This window comes from Helobdella robusta (assembly GCF_000326865.2).
Source record: "Helobdella robusta unplaced genomic scaffold HELROscaffold_27, whole genome shotgun sequence".
NCBI classification, from domain to species: Eukaryota; Metazoa; Annelida; class Clitellata; order Rhynchobdellida; family Glossiphoniidae; genus Helobdella; species Helobdella robusta.
In genome coordinates, this window is record NW_008704392.1 from 321,861 (window position 1) to 329,025 (window position 7,165).

The window sequence follows — 7,165 nt, forward strand, 5'->3', positions numbered from 1 at the left end:
TATTTTGATTTATACAAATATATACACATTCATTCATTCATTCGTTTGTTTGTTCATTCATTCATTCAGTCATTCATTCATTCATTCATTCGTAAGTTTTCTCACTTTCCCGTTCAATCATTCATTCGTTTTTCGTTCTGATAAAAAAAAATCTTTCGTGCCACTGAGAAAGCTTTCAATAAAAAGAATTTAATTTTCCACATTAGCATGGACATCGTCGTCATCGTCATCATCATCATAATCGTCATCATCATCGTCATCATCATCATCATCATCATCATCATCGTCATCATCATCACCATCATCGTCATCATCATCATAATCGTCATCATCATCGTCATCATCATCATCATCGTCATCATCATCACCATCATCGTCATCGTAACCGTCAAAAACATTGATCATAATGAGAATAATGATTGCTAATAAAAACGATGTTAATGCAACAAAACAACAACAACAACAATAACAATAATAATAATAATAATAATAATAATGGAAACTCTTTTATTTTGGCCAAAATGTACATGTAATAAAATAAAATAAAATAATTAGAATGATATAAAGGTTTATGAAATAATCTACGATGCTCGCCATTGAATCAACATGCAATGAGTACAACGAGAAATTCAAAATCAGTTTAAAAATAATTATGTTGCGATCGAGTTTCTATCGCAATAAATAGCGTACGATGATGTTATTGCCGAGTTAATTAAATCATTGCAAAATTGGTCAGTCCAAATAAAATCAACAAACGATAAATAAAAATATTTAAAAAAGCCTAAAGGTGAAATTTCAAATGTATTAATAATTATTTTCGAATCTTTCTTCTCGTCGATCAAATTACTGTGTAGGTTTTTATATTTAGATCTTTTGTAATCCCTTGAACTAGAGAAGTTGGATTCATGACATATTGTCAGTTCCAGTATTTCAATTGTGTCCCCCCGGAGAAGTGCTATGTCGGGCCGAAACGATTTGAAGAGGGACGTTGTTGGGAGAAATTCGTCGTTCATCGTATCAGCAAAAATTGCAACTTCTGGTTTAGCAAATGATTTGATCTTCTCTAGAATTAAAGATAATATTTTGTTGTGGCGTGTTGTAAATCTTTTTAAAGCCGCTACTGAATCACAATTTGACAGAACGTGCTTGTTTGTCTGAAGCGCGTTACAAAGCGGGCATAAGGCGTTGGAAGACTTGCCCCATCTGGAAAGATTGGCATTTGTCGGAAGTTGTTGTATCAATGCTTTCCTAACGAATCTGAATAAGACCTCCGGAAGATCGGCAGTGAGCCTCGACCATCGGGTAACGTGGATTGGTGGAATGTGTTCTCTAACTGCTTTAATTATTCTTCCCTGGCAGGAAAGTTGCGACACATGATCGAAATCGGCTTCATGTTGACGAATCTTTAACGCACTGAGCGTCGATTTCACACTCTCTGAATCAGGAAGCATGTTGTCGATCTTAATGTAGTTGTTGTACGAATCACTCCACAGACAGTTTACATCTTTGTTGTCGTGAGATCTCAGATAGTTTCTGAGTTTAACTCTGAGTGATTCGGCAAAATGTTTTAGCGATCTGATTTCCAGGCCCCCCAATTTGAAGGGGAGGGATAGACATTCAGATATACAACTGCTAATCGGGAGGGAAAGCCAATTTCTTACTGATTCCGCAACCATAGGATCCAGGTTGTTTCCAATCCACGTCAACGGCATGTCATACGTTCGAAGCTCAAAGGCCAACTGAGACGGAATATATCTTCGTAGTATTTGGAGTTTCCATTGGGGCGTTGTGTCCAACTCGTTGACGACTGACAGCATGTTTTTCAGCTTTTTAATCAGTAATTCTTTTGCCTTCGAGTTGTTTCCTTTAAAATCATAAATTTTGCCGAGGTATTCAAAATGACCGTTCATATCGATATGAGGGATTTGTTTGTTATCAATGGTCAGCCTCGGCGAAAATTGTTCATAGCCCCCGTTCTTCTTCCTCATACCAAACGAGCAACACTTATCAATCCTCATATTCATGCCGGTAGCTTTACACCAAGCTTGGTTCAAGTCGATTAATTTTTGAGCACCATCTGTGCTGTTGGCGATGATCGCTGTGTCATCCGCAAATTGAAGCCAAGCATTGGTTTTTAAGTTGGCCGTCGGTCCCCAAATATAACCGCATTGTTGATATTCTGTCTTTTCGATCAACTTCATCAATGGGTTAAAACACATGTTGAAGATTAATGGGGAGACGGGATCACCTTGCAGAACGCCACGTCTAACCGGGATAGGAGGAGTAAGGTTGTCGCATCCAGAAACAGATATTGTGTAGTCGGCATATATTGCTTTGATTAAGTTGCTTATTTGGGAAGGGATGTGATGGTAATCTAGGGTTGATGAGATTATGTTGTGGCTGACTTCGCCAAATGCGTTTCGAAGATTCAAAAGAGTGACAATGACAGTTCGTTGATGTCTCTTTGCATCATTGAGCATGTGAGTTAGGAGTTGGGTATGCTCGGTCAAGCCATCAACTTTTGGATAAAAACCTTTTTGTATGTTTTTGTTTATTAATGAATTAGATTCGAGAAATTTATAGATTCGATTGTTGATAGATGTTGAAAGTATTTTGTATAGAGTAGGTTGCAAGGTGATTGGACGAAAATTAGCTGGATCATTTGCGTCACCTTTTTTATGAATAAGTATTGTAAATCCCTTTTTCCAGCAAGAGGGGATTTTAGAAGATGACCAACATTGAGCTATTAGTTGTTGTAGAATGGTTCGAAGAATTGGGCATCTTTTGAAAGGTATTATTGATATTTGGTCCAAGGGACACGGAGAAGATTTTGCTTTGCATTTGTAAACAATTGATGATATTTCATGATAAGAAGGCGGACTGGTGTTGCAGGGTGTTGTGGGCTTTGATGTACTAGGAACCCAATTTGGGAGTTGATATTTTTTGGAATTGTCGTCGCTTAAGGCGGAGGAAAAATAGTTTTTGCAGTCGTCGACACTGAACAACGGACCTTGACTTTTTGATTGGGTAAATAACCTTTTACAGAACCACCAAAAGCGACGTTTTAATTGATTTGTTGTGTCAGGTGTCTTAGTTGTTGGTAATTTTCTTGACGATAATTTTGATCTCAATGTTTTGCTTATTGAGTTAATTTGAACGTCAAAACGGTGGTTGTTGTGGCCCAACGATTTAACGATTTAACGATAACGAATAATAATAATAATAATAATAATAATAATAATAATAATAGAGGCATGTAGGGCTGTAGAGAATGGAATGATGCTATGCTATCAACTTAGCCAACCATGAACCAGCATAACATGCGAAATTTCATTCCACCACAATTTCTTTGTACTTTTTTTTCATTCGTTCGTTCTCATTCATTCATTCTTAATTCATTCGTTTGTTCGTTCGTTCATTCGTTCGTTCGTTCGTTCGTTCGTTCATTAACTTCTACATTCTTTACATTAATATTACGTCGAAACAGAACAGATGATAATAATATTAAAGTTTCATGTTTTATTTATATTATTAATATTATTATGATTATGATGTTTATTATTACTATTATTATTATTTTTTTCATTATTTATTATTATTATTATTATTTATATTCTCAGCGGTGTCATAGATGAGATGTTGTGATTGAGGGAATGAACTGTGGGTCCAAATTTTACTGTCAGAAATACGTACATGCATGCGATGCATCGGCCATGAAAGAATGAAGGAAATGATTGATGGATGGATGAATGAATGAAAAAGTGAGTGAGTGAGTGAGTGAGTAAGTGAGTGAGTGAGTGAGCGAGTGATGGAAAGATAGATGAATGGACAGATGGTAAAATGAATGATTTATTCATTTATATATGAGCTTGCATTGAACGAAAAAATGATGGACAGATACATGGATTGAAAGAATGAATGAATGAATGAATGATAGATAGACAAATTAAATAAATAAATGAACAAATGAAAACTTGACGGATAGACAGAACGAACGGGTAACTGATTGATTGATTTTATTTTCATCCCATAATTCGTTTGTCAGTTCGTTCGCTAGGTTCGTTCGCTTGTTCGTTTTTTTGTTTCTTGTTTGTTCTATTTTTGTTCAATTGTTTTATTTATTCATTCATTCATTTGTTCATTCATTCATTCATTCATTTATTTATTCATTCGTTCGTTCGTTCGTTTGTTTGTTCACATTCATTTATTCTTTCGTTCTTTTTCGGAACCACTTAAATCATAAATAACATTTTGCAGCCTCTTTCATTCAGCGTTAAAAACGCAGCCGGCTGTTTGTACATGAATACTCACACACACACACGCACACACACATATATACACACACACGCACACACACACACACAAACATACTTACCTTAAAACCCCAGTAATGAAAATAAACGCTTAACAAAATGAAAATACAAAATACTCTTACGAAAAAGTTTTGTTTGCTTGCTTGCTTGTATGTGTGTGTGTGTGTGTGTATGTGTGTGTGTGTATGCGTATTTCTAGTTGTATTTATGTACAGGGGAATGATTATATAAGGCTTTCATCATCCAACACACTCGACTATTAAGCACGACGAGTGAGACTTTGCATTAAGAAGCATCAAGTCTAAAGTACCGCCTCTGATACAAAATGTTTGTATGTAAGTGTGTATGTTTGTATGTGTATTGTATGTGTGTGTGTTGTGTGTATATAAATCATACGTACATAAAAACAAACAAACATCTATCCAAACATACATATACAAGCATACATGCAAACAAACAAACATTCAAACAAACATACAAACAAACAAACATTCAAACAAACATACAAACAAACAAACAAACATACATACCAAAACACCGACAAACTTACATACAAACATACGAAACGAAATTTCATTTGCCTCTCAAAATTGAAAATTAACGACCATAACAGAATTTAAATAAAATTCACCTTCATTCACCTAATCAGAAATGTTCTGAGTTCACACAAAAGTTTTTAGCAAATAATAAAAAAACTTCTCCTAAATAATTAATGAGAAACGTGTTAGTTGTTAGTAAATTAACAGACTGAACCATGTTAACAAATCAGGTGTTAGTTATTTGTAGTATGGTTCGCTTGATAATTTAGAACAATATTTGGTATCTATCCAGAAGAACTCTGGAAAGACTAATGCTATCTATAGTTATCATATTTATATTTACCTATACATTTAAGTAAAGATAAAGAGAAATGTGAGCTGAACGATGGTAATCAGAGCGCAAGTAAAGATTAAAAAAAAGATCTCTATATCATTTTACGGCTGGTCATTGCAATTTAACAACAGAAACAATTTTCATTTTATTTTTAATGCTATCACATGTTATCACAGCAAGAACCGTCTTTCAAAATTTGGTTACACACTCTAGGACCCCTACAAACAACATTCAAGAACAGAATATTTATCTTAGATTTATTTGATAATAAGTATACTAAATTTGGAGCTCGTGACGTGATGCTGAGAGATGGCGCAGTAGATCATGTTCAAGCATTCTGGAAGGTAAAATTTAATTCTGTTCATTATTCCAATAGATTTAGCTAACTTGTTTGTAACGTAATTGAAATGGAGTCTGAAAGTCAACTTCCCATATAATAAGACGACTAAAAATTTCACTGTTTTGCTCTCGGCTATTACTTGGCTGAGGGCTGAATATTATTTTATGTGGTTCTTTATAATTTAAATATGGCACTGGTCCGAAGACGATCAGCTGCGCTTTTGAAGTGTTTCGAGTCAATTTATTGCAGTTGAACCGTTTGACAACGTGTCTCATTTATACACATGAAGACATACATACAAACATACTTACATAATTACATACAAACATGCATACAAACATGCATACAAACATGCATACAAACAATGATGGTTAGCTTCGGGCATGCATCACAGCAAATTAAGGCATTGCACCTACGCAATTATGCACAGCATTTTAGTATGTATATATGACTGTTTCTTTGTATGTATGTATGTATGCATGTATGTATGCAAGTTTGTATGTTTGTATGTATGTATGTATGTGTGTGTGTGTGTGTGTGTGTGTGTGTGTGTGTGTGTGTGTGTGTGTGTGTGTGTGTGTGTGTGTGTGTGTGTTTGTATCTTTAAAAATTATAAAAGAGAAACATGAAATTTTTTAACTTCTCTACTCAACCTTTCAAGATGTTTGGGACTGTGAAATCACGGTTGCCTTCGTGACGAGCAGGTAGAACTGAACTGACCGAGAAAATTTTGGAAGATTTTTTTTTGTTTTTTTCTTTTTTCAAATGTTTTTTCGGTTTTTTTTAATAGTTTATTAGTATTTTTTCACTTTTTCCAATTTTTTGTTCAAGCTTTTTCTTTGAAATTTATCACCAAAGAGCCTGAAATTTTTTTTAGAAAATTAAATTTATTTCGTTTTAAATTTATAACCCCTCCTACTAAACTTAACGAAAAACTTAAAATTAATTTCATACACACATGCATACACATGCACACAGATACAAATACACACACACATGCACACAGATACAAATACACACACACATGCACACAGATACAAATACATATACACATACACACTTAGAATTTTAAGTAATTCTATGTATGGTATTTGGTATAAATGTAAATATTGTTACGTACTTGATTCGATATTTTTAATCTCGAATCGGTATTTGTTTCGTTTCGGTATTTGTCTCGTTTCGTTATTGGTATCGATTCTGAGAGGAATGAAATTGTATGCCGCAATGCATGTTTAATCAGCGTTAGTTGTCTTATTATTGCATATTGTTTTATCTTGTATGTGACTCCTATTGAATTAAATCTCGGGGATGATGTTGTTGTTGATGATGTTGTTGTTATTGTTGTTGATGTTATTGTTGATGTTGTTGTTGTCGTTGATGTTGTTGTTGTCGTTGATGTTGTTGTGGATGATATTGTTATTGTTGATGATAATGTTGTTGTTGTTGTTGCTGATAACTATATTGTTGTTGCTGTTGTGGTTGATGATGACGTTGTTGTTGATGTTGTTGTTGTTGATGTTGTTGTTGTGTTGTATGTGTTTTTTTCAGCAGGCAGGATCCACATGAATTGTTTTATGTCATGGGCGTATAGGTTTTGCATTGTTGTATTTTTGTATTTTTTATTGTATCTTATGTATTT

General features: G+C 34.2%; 1 protein-coding gene across 1 annotated transcript in view; it reads right to left on the reverse strand.

The window, feature by feature from the left end:
* HELRODRAFT_80455 (hypothetical protein) overlaps positions 1-7,165 on the reverse strand; it is a gene marked incomplete at both ends in the record, with an annotated part of 32,274 nt that overhangs the window by 24,436 nt on the left and 673 nt on the right. The window lies entirely within an intron of this gene.